A 21,897-nucleotide genomic window follows, 5' to 3' on the forward strand; every position below is an offset into this window, starting at 1 on the left:
CCATGCTTTTATTTTGCTTTTTAGCACAATTTTTAGGTGCTCCTGAGGAATTTACATCATGAGGTGTTCTCGATATTTGGATATATTTGTGAAGTTGGTTATCGTAAGTGCTCGAATGTGATTAATTATGTGGTAAAATTGTAATTCAGCAGTTTGCAGCGGGAGCACTCGAAGCTAATCTTTTGAAATTTTTACGTTTTGCTTTATTGAAAACGATTTTCACTGGAGTCAAGTCACGCATTTTAAATAGGGGAAAGCATTGTTTCGGCGGGTTTTTAAATGGAAATGAACTTGGAATATCTGAATCAATGTTTAAACTTTCCCAAAAGCTAAGTAAAGGACTCGCGTCGTTCTTAATTTTTCATAGTGTTACGTGTAAGTTAGAAAGGATTTTGGAGCTTAAAACATCAGACTTTGTTTCTGAACAATTATGGGCATAAAAACCATCCGCACGATTATTGCACGATTTTAATTTTTCGTTGTTTTCCATGCTTTATTTTGCTTTTAGACACATTTTTAGGTGCTCTGAGGAATTACATATGAGTGATCTCGATATTTGGATATTATTTGTGAAGTTGTTATCGGTGCTCGATGTGATTAATTATGTGGTAAATTGTTTCAGCAGTTTGCAGGGGGAGCACTCGAAGCCTAATCCTTTTGAAATTTTACGTTTTGCTTTGAAAACGATTTTCACTGGAGTCAAGTCAAGCTTTAAAATATGAAAGCATTGTTTCGGCGGGTTTTTAAATGGAAATGAATTTGAATATCTTGAATCCAATGTTTTAAACTTTCCCAAACAAAGTAAAGACTCGCGTCGTTCTTAATTTTTCATAGTGTTACGTGTAAGTTAGAAAGGATTTTGGAGCTTAAAACATCAGACTTTGTTTCTGAACAATTATGGGCATAAAAACCATCCGCACGATTATTGCACGATTTTAATTTTTCGTTGTTTTCCATGCTTTATTTTGCTTTTAGACACATTTTTAGGTGCTCTGAGGAATTACATATGAGTGATCTCGATATTTGGATATTATTTGTGAAGTTGTTATCGGTGCTCGATGTGATTAATTATGTGGTAAATTGTTTCAGCAGTTTGCAGGGGGAGCACTCGAAGCCTAATCCTTTTGAAATTTTACGTTTTGCTTTGAAAACGATTTTCACTGGAGTCAAGTCAAGCTTTAAAATATGAAAGCATTGTTTCGGCGGGTTTTTAAATGGAAATGAATTTGAATATCTTGAATCCAATGTTTTAAACTTTCCCAAACAAAGTAAAGACTCGCGTCGTTCTTAATTTTTCATAGTGTTACGTGTAAGTTAGAAAGGATTTTGGAGCTTAAAACATCAGACTTTGTTTCTGAACAATTATGGGCATAAAAACCATCCGCACGATTATTGCACGATTTTAATTTTTCGTTGTTTTCCATGCTTTATTTTGCTTTTAGACACATTTTTAGGTGCTCTGAGGAATTACATATGAGTGATCTCGATATTTGGATATTATTTGTGAAGTTGTTATCGGTGCTCGATGTGATTAATTATGTGGTAAATTGTTTCAGCAGTTTGCAGGGGGAGCACTCGAAGCCTAATCCTTTTGAAATTTTACGTTTTGCTTTGAAAACGATTTTCACTGGAGTCAAGTCAAGCTTTAAAATATGAAAGCATTGTTTCGGCGGGTTTTTAAATGGAAATGAATTTGAATATCTTGAATCCAATGTTTTAAACTTTCCCAAACAAAGTAAAGACTCGCGTCGTTCTTAATTTTTCATAGTGTTACGTGTAAGTTAGAAAGGATTTTGGAGCTTAAAACATCAGACTTTGTTTCTGAACAATTATGGGCATAAAAACCATCCGCACGATTATTGCACGATTTTAATTTTTCGTTGTTTTCCATGCTTTATTTTGCTTTTAGACACATTTTTAGGTGCTCTGAGGAATTACATATGAGTGATCTCGATATTTGGATATTATTTGTGAAGTTGTTATCGGTGCTCGATGTGATTAATTATGTGGTAAATTGTTTCAGCAGTTTGCAGCGGGAGCACTCGAAGCCTAATCCTTTTGAAATTTTACGTTTTGCTTTGAAAACGATTTTCACTGGAGTCAAGTCAAGCTTTAAAATATGAAAGCATTGTTTCGGCGGGTTTTTAAATGGAAATGAATTTGAATATCTTGAATCCAATGTTTTAAACTTTCCCAAACAAAGTAAAGACTCGCGTCGTTCTTAATTTTTCATAGTGTTACGTGTAAGTTAGAAAGGATTTTGGAGCTTAAAACATCAGACTTTGTTTCTGAACAATTATGGGCATAAAAACCATCCGCACGATTATTGCACGATTTTAATTTTTCGTTGTTTTCCATGCTTTATTTTGCTTTTAGACACATTTTTAGGTGCTCTGAGGAATTACATATGAGTGATCTCGATATTTGGATATTATTTGTGAAGTTGTTATCGGTGCTCGATGTGATTAATTATGTGGTAAATTGTTTCAGCAGTTTGCAGGGGGAGCACTCGAAGCCTAATCCTTTTGAAATTTTACGTTTTGCTTTGAAAACGATTTTCACTGGAGTCAAGTCAAGCTTTAAAATATGAAAGCATTGTTTCGGCGGGTTTTTAAATGGAAATGAATTTGAATATCTTGAATCCAATGTTTTAAACTTTCCCAAACAAAGTAAAGACTCGCGTCGTTCTTAATTTTTCATAGTGTTACGTGTAAGTTAGAAAGGATTTTGGAGCTTAAAACATCAGACTTTGTTTCTGAACAATTATGGGCATAAAAACCATCCGCACGATTATTGCACGATTTTAATTTTTCGTTGTTTTCCATGCTTTATTTTGCTTTTAGACACATTTTTAGGTGCTCTGAGGAATTACATATGAGTGATCTCGATATTTGGATATTATTTGTGAAGTTGTTATCGGTGCTCGATGTGATTAATTATGTGGTAAATTGTTTCAGCAGTTTGCAGCGGGAGCACTCGAAGCCTAATCCTTTTGAAATTTTACGTTTTGCTTTGAAAACGATTTTCACTGGAGTCAAGTCAAGCTTTAAAATATGAAAGCATTGTTTCGGCGGGTTTTTAAATGGAAATGAATTTGAATATCTTGAATCCAATGTTTTAAACTTTCCCAAACAAAGTAAAGACTCGCGTCGTTCTTAATTTTTCATAGTGTTACGTGTAAGTTAGAAAGGATTTTGGAGCTTAAAACATCAGACTTTGTTTCTGAACAATTATGGGCATAAAAACCATCCGCACGATTATTGCACGATTTTAATTTTTCGTTGTTTTCCATGCTTTATTTTGCTTTTAGACACATTTTTAGGTGCTCTGAGGAATTACATATGAGTGATCTCGATATTTGGATATTATTTGTGAAGTTGTTATCGGTGCTCGATGTGATTAATTATGTGGTAAATTGTTTCAGCAGTTTGCAGGGGGAGCACTCGAAGCCTAATCCTTTTGAAATTTTACGTTTTGCTTTGAAAACGATTTTCACTGGAGTCAAGTCAAGCTTTAAAATATGAAAGCATTGTTTCGGCGGGTTTTTAAATGGAAATGAATTTGAATATCTTGAATCCAATGTTTTAAACTTTCCCAAACAAAGTAAAGACTCGCGTCGTTCTTAATTTTTCATAGTGTTACGTGTAAGTTAGAAAGGATTTTGGAGCTTAAAACATCAGACTTTGTTTCTGAACAATTATGGGCATAAAAACCATCCGCACGATTATTGCACGATTTTAATTTTTCGTTGTTTTCCATGCTTTATTTTGCTTTTAGACACATTTTTAGGTGCTCTGAGGAATTACATATGAGTGATCTCGATATTTGGATATTATTTGTGAAGTTGTTATCGGTGCTCGATGTGATTAATTATGTGGTAAATTGTTTCAGCAGTTTGCAGCGGGAGCACTCGAAGCCTAATCCTTTTGAAATTTTACGTTTTGCTTTGAAAACGATTTTCACTGGAGTCAAGTCAAGCTTTAAAATATGAAAGCATTGTTTCGGCGGGTTTTTAAATGGAAATGAATTTGAATATCTTGAATCCAATGTTTTAAACTTTCCCAAACAAAGTAAAGACTCGCGTCGTTCTTAATTTTTCATAGTGTTACGTGTAAGTTAGAAAGGATTTTGGAGCTTAAAACATCAGACTTTGTTTCTGAACAATTATGGGCATAAAAACCATCCGCACGATTATTGCACGATTTTAATTTTTCGTTGTTTTCCATGCTTTATTTTGCTTTTAGACACATTTTTAGGTGCTCTGAGGAATTACATATGAGTGATCTCGATATTTGGATATTATTTGTGAAGTTGTTATCGGTGCTCGATGTGATTAATTATGTGGTAAATTGTTTCAGCAGTTTGCAGGGGGAGCACTCGAAGCCTAATCCTTTTGAAATTTTACGTTTTGCTTTGAAAACGATTTTCACTGGAGTCAAGTCAAGCTTTAAAATATGAAAGCATTGTTTCGGCGGGTTTTTAAATGGAAATGAATTTGAATATCTTGAATCCAATGTTTTAAACTTTCCCAAACAAAGTAAAGACTCGCGTCGTTCTTAATTTTTCATAGTGTTACGTGTAAGTTAGAAAGGATTTTGGAGCTTAAAACATCAGACTTTGTTTCTGAACAATTATGGGCATAAAAACCATCCGCACGATTATTGCACGATTTTAATTTTTCGTTGTTTTCCATGCTTTATTTTGCTTTTAGACACATTTTTAGGTGCTCTGAGGAATTACATATGAGTGATCTCGATATTTGGATATTATTTGTGAAGTTGTTATCGGTGCTCGATGTGATTAATTATGTGGTAAATTGTTTCAGCAGTTTGCAGCGGGAGCACTCGAAGCCTAATCCTTTTGAAATTTTACGTTTTGCTTTGAAAACGATTTTCACTGGAGTCAAGTCAAGCTTTAAAATATGAAAGCATTGTTTCGGCGGGTTTTTAAATGGAAATCTTGAATCCAATGTTTTAAACTTTCCCAAACAAAGTAAAGACTCGCGTCGTTCTTAATTTTTCATAGTGTTACGTGTAAGTTAGAAAGGATTTTGGAGCTTAAAACATCAGACTTTGTTTCTGAACAATTATGGGCATAAAAACCATCCGCACGATTATTGCACGATTTTAATTTTTCGTTGTTTTCCATGCTTTATTTTGCTTTTAGACACATTTTTAGGTGCTCTGAGGAATTACATATGAGTGATCTCGATATTTGGATATTATTTGTGAAGTTGTTATCGGTGCTCGATGTGATTAATTATGTGGTAAATTGTTTCAGCAGTTTGCAGGGGGAGCACTCGAAGCCTAATCCTTTTGAAATTTTACGTTTTGCTTTGAAAACGATTTTCACTGGAGTCAAGTCAAGCTTTAAAATATGAAAGCATTGTTTCGGCGGGTTTTTAAATGGAAATGAATTTGAATATCTTGAATCCAATGTTTTAAACTTTCCCAAACAAAGTAAAGACTCGCGTCGTTCTTAATTTTTCATAGTGTTACGTGTAAGTTAGAAAGGATTTTGGAGCTTAAAACATCAGACTTTGTTTCTGAACAATTATGGGCATAAAAACCATCCGCACGATTATTGCACGATTTTAATTTTTCGTTGTTTTCCATGCTTTATTTTGCTTTTAGACACATTTTTAGGTGCTCTGAGGAATTACATATGAGTGATCTCGATATTTGGATATTATTTGTGAAGTTGTTATCGGTGCTCGATGTGATTAATTATGTGGTAAATTGTTTCAGCAGTTTGCAGCGGGAGCACTCGAAGCCTAATCCTTTTGAAATTTTACGTTTTGCTTTGAAAACGATTTTCACTGGAGTCAAGTCAAGCTTTAAAATATGAAAGCATTGTTTCGGCGGGTTTTTAAATGGAAATGAATTTGAATATCTTGAATCCAATGTTTTAAACTTTCCCAAACAAAGTAAAGACTCGCGTCGTTCTTAATTTTTCATAGTGTTACGTGTAAGTTAGAAAGGATTTTGGAGCTTAAAACATCAGACTTTGTTTCTGAACAATTATGGGCATAAAAACCATCCGCACGATTATTGCACGATTTTAATTTTTCGTTGTTTTCCATGCTTTATTTTGCTTTTAGACACATTTTTAGGTGCTCTGAGGAATTACATATGAGTGATCTCGATATTTGGATATTATTTGTGAAGTTGTTATCGGTGCTCGATGTGATTAATTATGTGGTAAATTGTTTCAGCAGTTTGCAGGGGGAGCACTCGAAGCCTAATCCTTTTGAAATTTTACGTTTTGCTTTGAAAACGATTTTCACTGGAGTCAAGTCAAGCTTTAAAATATGAAAGCATTGTTTCGGCGGGTTTTTAAATGGAAATGAATTTGAATATCTTGAATCCAATGTTTTAAACTTTCCCAAACAAAGTAAAGACTCGCGTCGTTCTTAATTTTTCATAGTGTTACGTGTAAGTTAGAAAGGATTTTGGAGCTTAAAACATCAGACTTTGTTTCTGAACAATTATGGGCATAAAAACCATCCGCACGATTATTGCACGATTTTAATTTTTCGTTGTTTTCCATGCTTTATTTTGCTTTTAGACACATTTTTAGGTGCTCTGAGGAATTACATATGAGTGATCTCGATATTTGGATATTATTTGTGAAGTTGTTATCGGTGCTCGATGTGATTAATTATGTGGTAAATTGTTTCAGCAGTTTGCAGGGGGAGCACTCGAAGCCTAATCCTTTTGAAATTTTACGTTTTGCTTTGAAAACGATTTTCACTGGAGTCAAGTCAAGCTTTAAAATATGAAAGCATTGTTTCGGCGGGTTTTTAAATGGAAATGAATTTGAATATCTTGAATCCAATGTTTTAAACTTTCCCAAACAAAGTAAAGACTCGCGTCGTTCTTAATTTTTCATAGTGTTACGTGTAAGTTAGAAAGGATTTTGGAGCTTAAAACATCAGACTTTGTTTCTGAACAATTATGGGCATAAAAACCATCCGCACGATTATTGCACGATTTTAATTTTTCGTTGTTTTCCATGCTTTATTTTGCTTTTAGACACATTTTTAGGTGCTCTGAGGAATTACATATGAGTGATCTCGATATTTGGATATTATTTGTGAAGTTGTTATCGGTGCTCGATGTGATTAATTATGTGGTAAATTGTTTCAGCAGTTTGCAGGGGGAGCACTCGAAGCCTAATCCTTTTGAAATTTTACGTTTTGCTTTGAAAACGATTTTCACTGGAGTCAAGTCAAGCTTTAAAATATGAAAGCATTGTTTCGGCGGGTTTTTAAATGGAAATCTTGAATCCAATGTTTTAAACTTTCCCAAACAAAGTAAAGACTCGCGTCGTTCTTAATTTTTCATAGTGTTACGTGTAAGTTAGAAAGGATTTTGGAGCTTAAAACATCAGACTTTGTTTCTGAACAATTATGGGCATAAAAACCATCCGCACGATTATTGCACGATTTTAATTTTTCGTTGTTTTCCATGCTTTATTTTGCTTTTAGACACATTTTTAGGTGCTCTGAGGAATTACATATGAGTGATCTCGATATTTGGATATTATTTGTGAAGTTGTTATCGGTGCTCGATGTGATTAATTATGTGGTAAATTGTTTCAGCAGTTTGCAGGGGGAGCACTCGAAGCCTAATCCTTTTGAAATTTTACGTTTTGCTTTGAAAACGATTTTCACTGGAGTCAAGTCAAGCTTTAAAATATGAAAGCATTGTTTCGGCGGGTTTTTAAATGGAAATGAATTTGAATATCTTGAATCCAATGTTTTAAACTTTCCCAAACAAAGTAAAGACTCGCGTCGTTCTTAATTTTTCATAGTGTTACGTGTAAGTTAGAAAGGATTTTGGAGCTTAAAACATCAGACTTTGTTTCTGAACAATTATGGGCATAAAAACCATCCGCACGATTATTGCACGATTTTAATTTTTCGTTGTTTTCCATGCTTTATTTTGCTTTTAGACACATTTTTAGGTGCTCTGAGGAATTACATATGAGTGATCTCGATATTTGGATATTATTTGTGAAGTTGTTATCGGTGCTCGATGTGATTAATTATGTGGTAAATTGTTTCAGCAGTTTGCAGCGGGAGCACTCGAAGCCTAATCCTTTTGAAATTTTACGTTTTGCTTTGAAAACGATTTTCACTGGAGTCAAGTCAAGCTTTAAAATATGAAAGCATTGTTTCGGCGGGTTTTTAAATGGAAATGAATTTGAATATCTTGAATCCAATGTTTTAAACTTTCCCAAACAAAGTAAAGACTCGCGTCGTTCTTAATTTTTCATAGTGTTACGTGTAAGTTAGAAAGGATTTTGGAGCTTAAAACATCAGACTTTGTTTCTGAACAATTATGGGCATAAAAACCATCCGCACGATTATTGCACGATTTTAATTTTTCGTTGTTTTCCATGCTTTATTTTGCTTTTAGACACATTTTTAGGTGCTCTGAGGAATTACATATGAGTGATCTCGATATTTGGATATTATTTGTGAAGTTGTTATCGGTGCTCGATGTGATTAATTATGTGGTAAATTGTTTCAGCAGTTTGCAGGGGGAGCACTCGAAGCCTAATCCTTTTGAAATTTTACGTTTTGCTTTGAAAACGATTTTCACTGGAGTCAAGTCAAGCTTTAAAATATGAAAGCATTGTTTCGGCGGGTTTTTAAATGGAAATGAATTTGAATATCTTGAATCCAATGTTTTAAACTTTCCCAAACAAAGTAAAGACTCGCGTCGTTCTTAATTTTTCATAGTGTTACGTGTAAGTTAGAAAGGATTTTGGAGCTTAAAACATCAGACTTTGTTTCTGAACAATTATGGGCATAAAAACCATCCGCACGATTATTGCACGATTTTAATTTTTCGTTGTTTTCCATGCTTTATTTTGCTTTTAGACACATTTTTAGGTGCTCTGAGGAATTACATATGAGTGATCTCGATATTTGGATATTATTTGTGAAGTTGTTATCGGTGCTCGATGTGATTAATTATGTGGTAAATTGTTTCAGCAGTTTGCAGGGGGAGCACTCGAAGCCTAATCCTTTTGAAATTTTACGTTTTGCTTTGAAAACGATTTTCACTGGAGTCAAGTCAAGCTTTAAAATATGAAAGCATTGTTTCGGCGGGTTTTTAAATGGAAATGAATTTGAATATCTTGAATCCAATGTTTTAAACTTTCCCAAACAAAGTAAAGACTCGCGTCGTTCTTAATTTTTCATAGTGTTACGTGTAAGTTAGAAAGGATTTTGGAGCTTAAAACATCAGACTTTGTTTCTGAACAATTATGGGCATAAAAACCATCCGCACGATTATTGCACGATTTTAATTTTTCGTTGTTTTCCATGCTTTATTTTGCTTTTAGACACATTTTTAGGTGCTCTGAGGAATTACATATGAGTGATCTCGATATTTGGATATTATTTGTGAAGTTGTTATCGGTGCTCGATGTGATTAATTATGTGGTAAATTGTTTCAGCAGTTTGCAGGGGGAGCACTCGAAGCCTAATCCTTTTGAAATTTTACGTTTTGCTTTGAAAACGATTTTCACTGGAGTCAAGTCAAGCTTTAAAATATGAAAGCATTGTTTCGGCGGGTTTTTAAATGGAAATCTTGAATCCAATGTTTTAAACTTTCCCAAACAAAGTAAAGACTCGCGTCGTTCTTAATTTTTCATAGTGTTACGTGTAAGTTAGAAAGGATTTTGGAGCTTAAAACATCAGACTTTGTTTCTGAACAATTATGGGCATAAAAACCATCCGCACGATTATTGCACGATTTTAATTTTTCGTTGTTTTCCATGCTTTATTTTGCTTTTAGACACATTTTTAGGTGCTCTGAGGAATTACATATGAGTGATCTCGATATTTGGATATTATTTGTGAAGTTGTTATCGGTGCTCGATGTGATTAATTATGTGGTAAATTGTTTCAGCAGTTTGCAGGGGGAGCACTCGAAGCCTAATCCTTTTGAAATTTTACGTTTTGCTTTGAAAACGATTTTCACTGGAGTCAAGTCAAGCTTTAAAATATGAAAGCATTGTTTCGGCGGGTTTTTAAATGGAAATGAATTTGAATATCTTGAATCCAATGTTTTAAACTTTCCCAAACAAAGTAAAGACTCGCGTCGTTCTTAATTTTTCATAGTGTTACGTGTAAGTTAGAAAGGATTTTGGAGCTTAAAACATCAGACTTTGTTTCTGAACAATTATGGGCATAAAAACCATCCGCACGATTATTGCACGATTTTAATTTTTCGTTGTTTTCCATGCTTTATTTTGCTTTTAGACACATTTTTAGGTGCTCTGAGGAATTACATATGAGTGATCTCGATATTTGGATATTATTTGTGAAGTTGTTATCGGTGCTCGATGTGATTAATTATGTGGTAAATTGTTTCAGCAGTTTGCAGGGGGAGCACTCGAAGCCTAATCCTTTTGAAATTTTACGTTTTGCTTTGAAAACGATTTTCACTGGAGTCAAGTCAAGCTTTAAAATATGAAAGCATTGTTTCGGCGGGTTTTTAAATGGAAATGAATTTGAATATCTTGAATCCAATGTTTTAAACTTTCCCAAACAAAGTAAAGACTCGCGTCGTTCTTAATTTTTCATAGTGTTACGTGTAAGTTAGAAAGGATTTTGGAGCTTAAAACATCAGACTTTGTTTCTGAACAATTATGGGCATAAAAACCATCCGCACGATTATTGCACGATTTTAATTTTTCGTTGTTTTCCATGCTTTATTTTGCTTTTAGACACATTTTTAGGTGCTCTGAGGAATTACATATGAGTGATCTCGATATTTGGATATTATTTGTGAAGTTGTTATCGGTGCTCGATGTGATTAATTATGTGGTAAATTGTTTCAGCAGTTTGCAGGGGGAGCACTCGAAGCCTAATCCTTTTGAAATTTTACGTTTTGCTTTGAAAACGATTTTCACTGGAGTCAAGTCAAGCTTTAAAATATGAAAGCATTGTTTCGGCGGGTTTTTAAATGGAAATGAATTTGAATATCTTGAATCCAATGTTTTAAACTTTCCCAAACAAAGTAAAGACTCGCGTCGTTCTTAATTTTTCATAGTGTTACGTGTAAGTTAGAAAGGATTTTGGAGCTTAAAACATCAGACTTTGTTTCTGAACAATTATGGGCATAAAAACCATCCGCACGATTATTGCACGATTTTAATTTTTCGTTGTTTTCCATGCTTTATTTTGCTTTTAGACACATTTTTAGGTGCTCTGAGGAATTACATATGAGTGATCTCGATATTTGGATATTATTTGTGAAGTTGTTATCGGTGCTCGATGTGATTAATTATGTGGTAAATTGTTTCAGCAGTTTGCAGGGGGAGCACTCGAAGCCTAATCCTTTTGAAATTTTACGTTTTGCTTTGAAAACGATTTTCACTGGAGTCAAGTCAAGCTTTAAAATATGAAAGCATTGTTTCGGCGGGTTTTTAAATGGAAATGAATTTGAATATCTTGAATCCAATGTTTTAAACTTTCCCAAACAAAGTAAAGACTCGCGTCGTTCTTAATTTTTCATAGTGTTACGTGTAAGTTAGAAAGGATTTTGGAGCTTAAAACATCAGACTTTGTTTCTGAACAATTATGGGCATAAAAACCATCCGCACGATTATTGCACGATTTTAATTTTTCGTTGTTTTCCATGCTTTATTTTGCTTTTAGACACATTTTTAGGTGCTCTGAGGAATTACATATGAGTGATCTCGATATTTGGATATTATTTGTGAAGTTGTTATCGGTGCTCGATGTGATTAATTATGTGGTAAATTGTTTCAGCAGTTTGCAGGGGGAGCACTCGAAGCCTAATCCTTTTGAAATTTTACGTTTTGCTTTGAAAACGATTTTCACTGGAGTCAAGTCAAGCTTTAAAATATGAAAGCATTGTTTCGGCGGGTTTTTAAATGGAAATGAATTTGAATATCTTGAATCCAATGTTTTAAACTTTCCCAAACAAAGTAAAGACTCGCGTCGTTCTTAATTTTTCATAGTGTTACGTGTAAGTTAGAAAGGATTTTGGAGCTTAAAACATCAGACTTTGTTTCTGAACAATTATGGGCATAAAAACCATCCGCACGATTATTGCACGATTTTAATTTTTCGTTGTTTTCCATGCTTTATTTTGCTTTTAGACACATTTTTAGGTGCTCTGAGGAATTACATATGAGTGATCTCGATATTTGGATATTATTTGTGAAGTTGTTATCGGTGCTCGATGTGATTAATTATGTGGTAAATTGTTTCAGCAGTTTGCAGCGGGAGCACTCGAAGCCTAATCCTTTTGAAATTTTACGTTTTGCTTTGAAAACGATTTTCACTGGAGTCAAGTCAAGCTTTAAAATATGAAAGCATTGTTTCGGCGGGTTTTTAAATGGAAATGAATTTGAATATCTTGAATCCAATGTTTTAAACTTTCCCAAACAAAGTAAAGACTCGCGTCGTTCTTAATTTTTCATAGTGTTACGTGTAAGTTAGAAAGGATTTTGGAGCTTAAAACATCAGACTTTGTTTCTGAACAATTATGGGCATAAAAACCATCCGCACGATTATTGCACGATTTTAATTTTTCGTTGTTTTCCATGCTTTATTTTGCTTTTAGACACATTTTTAGGTGCTCTGAGGAATTACATATGAGTGATCTCGATATTTGGATATTATTTGTGAAGTTGTTATCGGTGCTCGATGTGATTAATTATGTGGTAAATTGTTTCAGCAGTTTGCAGGGGGAGCACTCGAAGCCTAATCCTTTTGAAATTTTACGTTTTGCTTTGAAAACGATTTTCACTGGAGTCAAGTCAAGCTTTAAAATATGAAAGCATTGTTTCGGCGGGTTTTTAAATGGAAATGAATTTGAATATCTTGAATCCAATGTTTTAAACTTTCCCAAACAAAGTAAAGACTCGCGTCGTTCTTAATTTTTCATAGTGTTACGTGTAAGTTAGAAAGGATTTTGGAGCTTAAAACATCAGACTTTGTTTCTGAACAATTATGGGCATAAAAACCATCCGCACGATTATTGCACGATTTTAATTTTTCGTTGTTTTCCATGCTTTATTTTGCTTTTAGACACATTTTTAGGTGCTCTGAGGAATTACATATGAGTGATCTCGATATTTGGATATTATTTGTGAAGTTGTTATCGGTGCTCGATGTGATTAATTATGTGGTAAATTGTTTCAGCAGTTTGCAGGGGGAGCACTCGAAGCCTAATCCTTTTGAAATTTTACGTTTTGCTTTGAAAACGATTTTCACTGGAGTCAAGTCAAGCTTTAAAATATGAAAGCATTGTTTCGGCGGGTTTTTAAATGGAAATGAATTTGAATATCTTGAATCCAATGTTTTAAACTTTCCCAAACAAAGTAAAGACTCGCGTCGTTCTTAATTTTTCATAGTGTTACGTGTAAGTTAGAAAGGATTTTGGAGCTTAAAACATCAGACTTTGTTTCTGAACAATTATGGGCATAAAAACCATCCGCACGATTATTGCACGATTTTAATTTTTCGTTGTTTTCCATGCTTTATTTTGCTTTTAGACACATTTTTAGGTGCTCTGAGGAATTACATATGAGTGATCTCGATATTTGGATATTATTTGTGAAGTTGTTATCGGTGCTCGATGTGATTAATTATGTGGTAAATTGTTTCAGCAGTTTGCAGGGGGAGCACTCGAAGCCTAATCCTTTTGAAATTTTACGTTTTGCTTTGAAAACGATTTTCACTGGAGTCAAGTCAAGCTTTAAAATATGAAAGCATTGTTTCGGCGGGTTTTTAAATGGAAATGAATTTGAATATCTTGAATCCAATGTTTTAAACTTTCCCAAACAAAGTAAAGACTCGCGTCGTTCTTAATTTTTCATAGTGTTACGTGTAAGTTAGAAAGGATTTTGGAGCTTAAAACATCAGACTTTGTTTCTGAACAATTATGGGCATAAAAACCATCCGCACGATTATTGCACGATTTTAATTTTTCGTTGTTTTCCATGCTTTATTTTGCTTTTAGACACATTTTTAGGTGCTCTGAGGAATTACATATGAGTGATCTCGATATTTGGATATTATTTGTGAAGTTGTTATCGGTGCTCGATGTGATTAATTATGTGGTAAATTGTTTCAGCAGTTTGCAGGGGGAGCACTCGAAGCCTAATCCTTTTGAAATTTTACGTTTTGCTTTGAAAACGATTTTCACTGGAGTCAAGTCAAGCTTTAAAATATGAAAGCATTGTTTCGGCGGGTTTTTAAATGGAAATGAATTTGAATATCTTGAATCCAATGTTTTAAACTTTCCCAAACAAAGTAAAGACTCGCGTCGTTCTTAATTTTTCATAGTGTTACGTGTAAGTTAGAAAGGATTTTGGAGCTTAAAACATCAGACTTTGTTTCTGAACAATTATGGGCATAAAAACCATCCGCACGATTATTGCACGATTTTAATTTTTCGTTGTTTTCCATGCTTTATTTTGCTTTTAGACACATTTTTAGGTGCTCTGAGGAATTACATATGAGTGATCTCGATATTTGGATATTATTTGTGAAGTTGTTATCGGTGCTCGATGTGATTAATTATGTGGTAAATTGTTTCAGCAGTTTGCAGGGGGAGCACTCGAAGCCTAATCCTTTTGAAATTTTACGTTTTGCTTTGAAAACGATTTTCACTGGAGTCAAGTCAAGCTTTAAAATATGAAAGCATTGTTTCGGCGGGTTTTTAAATGGAAATGAATTTGAATATCTTGAATCCAATGTTTTAAACTTTCCCAAACAAAGTAAAGACTCGCGTCGTTCTTAATTTTTCATAGTGTTACGTGTAAGTTAGAAAGGATTTTGGAGCTTAAAACATCAGACTTTGTTTCTGAACAATTATGGGCATAAAAACCATCCGCACGATTATTGCACGATTTTAATTTTTCGTTGTTTTCCATGCTTTATTTTGCTTTTAGACACATTTTTAGGTGCTCTGAGGAATTACATATGAGTGATCTCGATATTTGGATATTATTTGTGAAGTTGTTATCGGTGCTCGATGTGATTAATTATGTGGTAAATTGTTTCAGCAGTTTGCAGGGGGAGCACTCGAAGCCTAAACCTTTTGAAATTTTACGTTTTGCTTTGAAAACGATTTTCACTGGAGTCAAGTCAAGCTTTAAAATATGAAAGCATTGTTTCGGCGGGTTTTTAAATGGAAATGAATTTGAATATCTTGAATCCAATGTTTTAAACTTTCCCAAACAAAGTAAAGACTCGCGTCGTTCTTAATTTTTCATAGTGTTACGTGTAAGTTAGAAAGGATTTTGGAGCTTAAAACATCAGACTTTGTTTCTGAACAATTATGGGCATAAAAACCATCCGCACGATTATTGCACGATTTTAATTTTTCGTTGTTTTCCATGCTTTATTTTGCTTTTAGACACATTTTTAGGTGCTCTGAGGAATTACATATGAGTGATCTCGATATTTGGATATTATTTGTGAAGTTGTTATCGGTGCTCGATGTGATTAATTATGTGGTAAATTGTTTCAGCAGTTTGCAGCGGGAGCACTCGAAGCCTAATCCTTTTGAAATTTTACGTTTTGCTTTGAAAACGATTTTCACTGGAGTCAAGCCAAGCTTTAAAATATGAAAGCATTGTTTCGGCGGGTTTTTAAATGGAAATGAATTTGAATATCTTGAATCCAATGTTTTAAACTTTCCCAAACAAAGTAAAGACTCGCGTCGTTCTTAATTTTTCATAGTGTTACGTGTAAGTTAGAAAGGATTTTGGAGCTTAAAACATCAGACTTTGTTTCTGAACAATTATGGGCATAAAAACCATCCGCACGATTATTGCACGATTTTAATTTTTCGTTGTTTTCCATGCTTTATTTTGCTTTTAGACACATTTTTAGGTGCTCTGAGGAATTACATATGAGTGATCTCGATATTTGGATATTATTTGTGAAGTTGTTATCGGTGCTCGATGTGATTAATTATGTGGTAAATTGTTTCAGCAGTTTGCAGGGGGAGCACTCGAAGCCTAATCCTTTTGAAATTTTACGTTTTGCTTTGAAAACGATTTTCACTGGAGTCAAGCCAAGCTTTAAAATATGAAAGCATTGTTTCGGCGGGTTTTTAAATGGAAATGAATTTGAATATCTTGAATCCAATGTTTTAAACTTTCCCAAACAAAGTAAAGACTCGCGTCGTTCTTAATTTTTCATAGTGTTACGTGTAAGTTAGAAAGGATTTTGGAGCTTAAAACATCAGACTTTGTTTCTGAACAATTATGGGCATAAAAACCATCCGCACGATTATTGCACGATTTTAATTTTTCGTTGTTTTCCACGCTTTATTTTGCTTTTAGACACATTTTTAGGTGCTCTGAGGAATTACATATGAGTGATCTCGATATTTGGATATTATTTGTGAAGTTGTTATCGGTGCTCGATGTGATTAATTATGTGGTAAATTGTTTCAGCAGTTTGCAGCGGGAGCACTCGAAGCCTAATCCTTTTGAAATTTTACGTTTTGCTTTGAAAACGATTTTCACTGGAGTCAAGCCAAGCTTTAAAATATGAAAGCATTGTTTCGGCGGGTTTTTAAATGGAAATGAATTTGAATATCTTGAATCCAATGTTTTAAACTTTCCCAAACAAAGTAAAGACTCGCGTCGTTCTTAATTTTTCATAGTGTTACGTGTAAGTTAGAAAGGATTTTGGAGCTTAAAACATCAGACTTTGTTTCTGAACAATTATGGGCATAAAAACCATCCGCACGATTATTGCACGATTTTAATTTTTCGTTGTTTTCCATGCTTTATTTTGCTTTTAGACACATTTTTAGGTGCTCTGAGGAATTACATATGAGTGATCTCGATATTTGGATATTATTTGTGAAGTTGTTATCGGTGCTCGATGTGATTAATTATGTGGTAAATTGTTTCAGCAGTTTGCAGGGGGAGCACTCGAAGCCTAAACCTTTTGAAATTTTACGTTTTGCTTTGAAAACGATTTTCACTGGAGTCAAGTCAAGCTTTAAAATATGAAAGCATTGTTTCGGCGGGTTTTTAAATGGAAATGAATTTGAATATCTTGAATCCAATGTTTTAAACTTTCCCAAACAAAGTAAAGACTCGCGTCGTTCTTAATTTTTCATAGTGTTACGTGTAAGTTAGAAAGGATTTTGGAGCTTAAAACATCAGACTTTGTTTCTGAACAATTATGGGCATAAAAACCATCCGCACGATTATTGCACGATTTTAATTTTTCGTTGTTTTCCATGCTTTATTTTGCTTTTAGACACATTTTTAGGTGCTCTGAGGAATTACATATGAGTGATCTCGATATTTGGATATTATTTGTGAAGTTGTTATCGGTGCTCGATGTGATTAATTATGTGGTAAATTGTTTCAGCAGTTTGCAGCGGGAGCACTCGAAGCCTAATCCTTTTGAAATTTTACGTTTTGCTTTGAAAACGATTTTCACTGGAGTCAAGCCAAGCTTTAAAATATGAAAGCATTGTTTCGGCGGGTTTTTAAATGGAAATGAATTTGAATATCTTGAATCCAATGTTTTAAACTTTCCCAAACAAAGTAAAGACTCGCGTCGTTCTTAATTTTTCATAGTGTTACGTGTAAGTTAGAAAGGATTTTGGAGCTTAAAACATCAGACTTTGTTTCTGAACAATTATGGGCATAAAAACCATCCGCACGATTATTGCACGATTTTAATTTTTCGTTGTTTTCCATGCTTTATTTTGCTTTTAGACACATTTTTAGGTGCTCTGAGGAATTACATATGAGTGATCTCGATATTTGGATATTATTTGTGAAGTTGTTATCGGTGCTCGATGTGATTAATTATGTGGTAAATTGTTTCAGCAGTTTGCAGGGGGAGCACTCGAAGCCTAATCCTTTTGAAATTTTACGTTTTGCTTTGAAAACGATTTTCACTGGAGTCAAGCTAAGCTTTAAAATATGAAAGCATTGTTTCGGCGGGTTTTTAAATGGAAATGAATTTGAATATCTTGAATCCAATGTTTTAAACTTTCCCAAACAAAGTAAAGACTCGCGTCGTTCTTAATTTTTCATAGTGTTACGTGTAAGTTAGAAAGGATTTTGGAGCTTAAAACATCAGACTTTGTTTCTGAACAATTATGGGCATAAAAACCATCCGCACGATTATTGCACGATTTTAATTTTTCGTTGTTTTCCACGCTTTATTTTGCTTTTAGACACATTTTTAGGTGCTCTGAGGAATTACATATGAGTGATCTCGATATTTGGATATTATTTGTGAAGTTGTTATCGGTGCTCGATGTGATTAATTATGTGGTAAATTGTTTCAGCAGTTTGCAGCGGGAGCACTCGAAGCCTAATCCTTTTGAAATTTTACGTTTTGCTTTGAAAACGATTTTCACTGGAGTCAAGCTCAAGCTTTAAAATATGAAAGCATTGTTTCGGCGGGTTTTTAAATGGAAATGAATTTGAATATCTTGAATCCAATGTTTTAAACTTTCCCAAACAAAGTAAAGACTCGCGTCGTTCTTAATTTTTCATAGTGTTACGTGTAAGTTAGAAAGGATTTTGGAGCTTAAAACATCAGACTTTGTTTCTGAACAATTATGGGCATAAAAACCATCCGCACGATTATTGCACGATTTTAATTTTTCGTTGTTTTCCACTGCTTTATTTTGCTTTTAGACACATTTTTAGGTGCTCTGAGGAATTACATATGAGTGATCTCGATATTTGGATATTATTTGTGAAGTTGTTATCGGTGCTCGATGTGATTAATTATGTGGTAAATTGTTTCAGCAGTTTGCAGGGGGAGCACTCGAAGCCTAATCCTTTTGAAATTTTACGTTTTGCTTTGAAAACGATTTTCACTGGAGTCAAGCCAAGCTTTAAAATATGAAAGCATTGTTTCGGCGGGTTTTTAAATGGAAATGAATTTGAATATCTTGAATCCAATGTTTTAAACTTTCCCAAACAAAGTAAAGACTCGCAGTCGTTCTTAATTTTTCATAGTGTTACGTGTAAGTTAGAAAGGATTTTGGAGCTTAAAACATCAGACTTTGTTTCTGAACAATTATGGGCATAAAAACCATCCGCACGATTATTGCACGATTTTAATTTTTCGTTGTTTTCCATGCTTTATTTTGCTTTTAGACACATTTTTAGGTGCTCTGAGGAATTACATATGAGTGATCTCGATATTTGGATATTATTTGTGAAGTTGTTATCGGTGCTCGATGTGATTAATTATGTGGTAAATTGTTTCAGCAGTTTGCAGCGGGAGCACTCGAAGCCTAATCCTTTTGAAATTTTACGTTTTGCTTTGAAAACGATTTTCACTGGAGTCAAGTCAAGCTTTAAAATATGAAAGCATTGTTTCGGCGGGTTTTTAATGGAAATGAATTTGAATATCTTGAATCCAATGTTTTAAACTTTCCCAAACAAAGTAAAGACTCGCGTCGTTCTTAATTTTTCATAGTGTTACGTGTAAGTTAGAAAGGATTTTGGAGCTTAAAACATCAGACTTTGTTTCTGAACAATTATGGGCATAAAAACCATCCGCACGATTATTGCACGATTTTAATTTTTCGTTGTTTTCCATGCTTTATTTTGCTTTTAGACACATTTTTAGGTGCTCTGAGGAATTACATATGAGTGATCTCGATATTTGGATATTATTTGTGAAGTTGTTATCGGTGCTCGATGTGATTAATTATGTGGTAAATTGTTTCAGCAGTTTGCAGCGGGAGCACTCGAAGCCTAATCCTTTTGAAATTTTACGTTTTGCTTTGAAAACGATTTTCACTGGAGTCAAGTCAAGCTTTAAAATATGAAAGCATTGTTTCGGCGGGTTTTTAAATGGAAATGAATTTGAATATCTTGAATCCAATGTTTTAAACTTTCCCAAACAAAGTAAAGACTCGCGTCGTTCTTAATTTTTCATAGTGTTACGTGTAAGTTAGAAAGGATTTTGGAGCTTAAAACATCAGACTTTGTTTCTGAACAATTATGGGCATAAAAACCATCCGCACGATTATTGCACGATTTTAATTTTTCGTTGTTTTCCATGCTTTATTTTGCTTTTAGACACATTTTTAGGTGCTCTGAGGAATTACATATGAGTGATCTCGATATTTGGATATTATTTGTGAAGTTGTTATCGGTGCTCGATGTGATTAATTATGTGGTAAATTGTTTCAGCAGTTTGCAGCGGGAGCACTCGAAGCCTAATCCTTTTGAAATTTTACGTTTTGCTTTGAAAACGATTTTCACTGGAGTCAAGTCAAGCTTTAAAATATGAAAGCATTGTTTCGGCGGGTTTTAAATGGAAATGAATTTGAATATCTTGAATCCAATGTTTTAAACTTTCCCAAACAAAGTAAAGACTCGCGTCGTTCTTAATTTTTCATAGTGTTACGTGTAAGTTAGAAAGGATTTTGGAGCTTAAAACATCAGACTTTGTTTCTGAACAATTATGGGCATAAAAACCATCCGCACGATTATTGCACGATTTTAATTTTTCGTTGTTTTCCATGCTTTATTTTGCTTTTAGACACATTTTTAGGTGCTCTGAGGAATTACATATGAGTGATCTCGATATTTGGATATTATTTGTGAAGTTGTTATCGGTGCTCGATGTGATTAATTATGTGGTAAATTGTTTCAGCAGTTTGCAGCGGGAGCACTCGAAGCCTAATCCTTTTGAAATTTTACGTTTTGCTTTGAAAACGATTTTCACTGGAGTCAAGTCAAGCTTTAAAATATGAAAGCATTGTTTCGGCGGGTTTTTAAATGGAAATGAATTTGAATATCTTGAATCCAATGTTTTAAACTTTCCCAAACAAAGTAAAGACTCGCGTCGTTCTTAATTTTTCATAGTGTTACGTGTAAGTTAGAAAGGATTTTGGAGCTTAAAACATCAGACTTTGTTTCTGAACAATTATGGGCATAAAAACCATCCGCACGATTATTGCACGATTTTAATTTTTCGTTGTTTTCCACGCTTTATTTTGCTTTTAGACACATTTTTAGGTGCTCTGAGGAATTACATATGAGTGATCTCGATATTTGGATATTATTTGTGAAGTTGTTATCGGTGCTCGATGTGATTAATTATGTGGTAAATTGTTTCAGCAGTTTGCAGGGGGAGCACTCGAAGCCTAATCCTTTTGAAATTTTACGTTTTGCTTTGAAAACGATTTTCACTGGAGTCAAGTCAAGCTTTAAAATATGAAAGCATTGTTTCGGCGGGTTTTTAAATGGAAATGAATTTGAATATCTTGAATCCAATGTTTTAAACTTTCCCAAACAAAGTAAAGACTCGCGTCGTTCTTAATTTTTCATAGTGTTACGTGTAAGTTAGAAAGGATTTTGGAGCTTAAAACATCAGACTTTGTTTCTGAACAATTATGGGCATAAAAACCATCCGCACGATTATTGCACGATTTTAATTTTTCGTTGTTTTCCACGCTTTATTTTGCTTTTAGACACATTTTTAGGTGCTCTGAGGAATTACATATGAGTGATCTCGATATTTGGATATTATTTGTGAAGTTGTTATCGGTGCTCGATGTGATTAATTATGTGGTAAATTGTTTCAGCAGTTTGCAGGGGGAGCACTCGAAGCCTAATCCTTTTGAAATTTTACGTTTTGCTTTGAAAACGATTTTCACTGGAGTCAAGTCAAGCTTTAAAATATGAAAGCATTGTTTCGGCGGGTTTTTAAATGGAAATGAATTTGAATATCTTGAATCCAATGTTTTAAACTTTCCCAAACAAAGTAAAGACTCGCGTCGTTCTTAATTTCTCATAGTGTTACGTGTAAGTTAGAAAGGATTTTGGAGCTTAAAACATCAGACTTTGTTTCTGAACAATTATGGGCATAAAAACCATCCG

The sequence above is a fragment of the Durio zibethinus genome, unplaced genomic scaffold (genome assembly GCF_047325235.1).
Source record: "Durio zibethinus cultivar Kanyao isolate XHJ-2024 unplaced genomic scaffold, ASM4732523v1 HiC_scaffold_2, whole genome shotgun sequence".
NCBI classification, from domain to species: domain Eukaryota; kingdom Viridiplantae; phylum Streptophyta; class Magnoliopsida; order Malvales; family Malvaceae; genus Durio; species Durio zibethinus.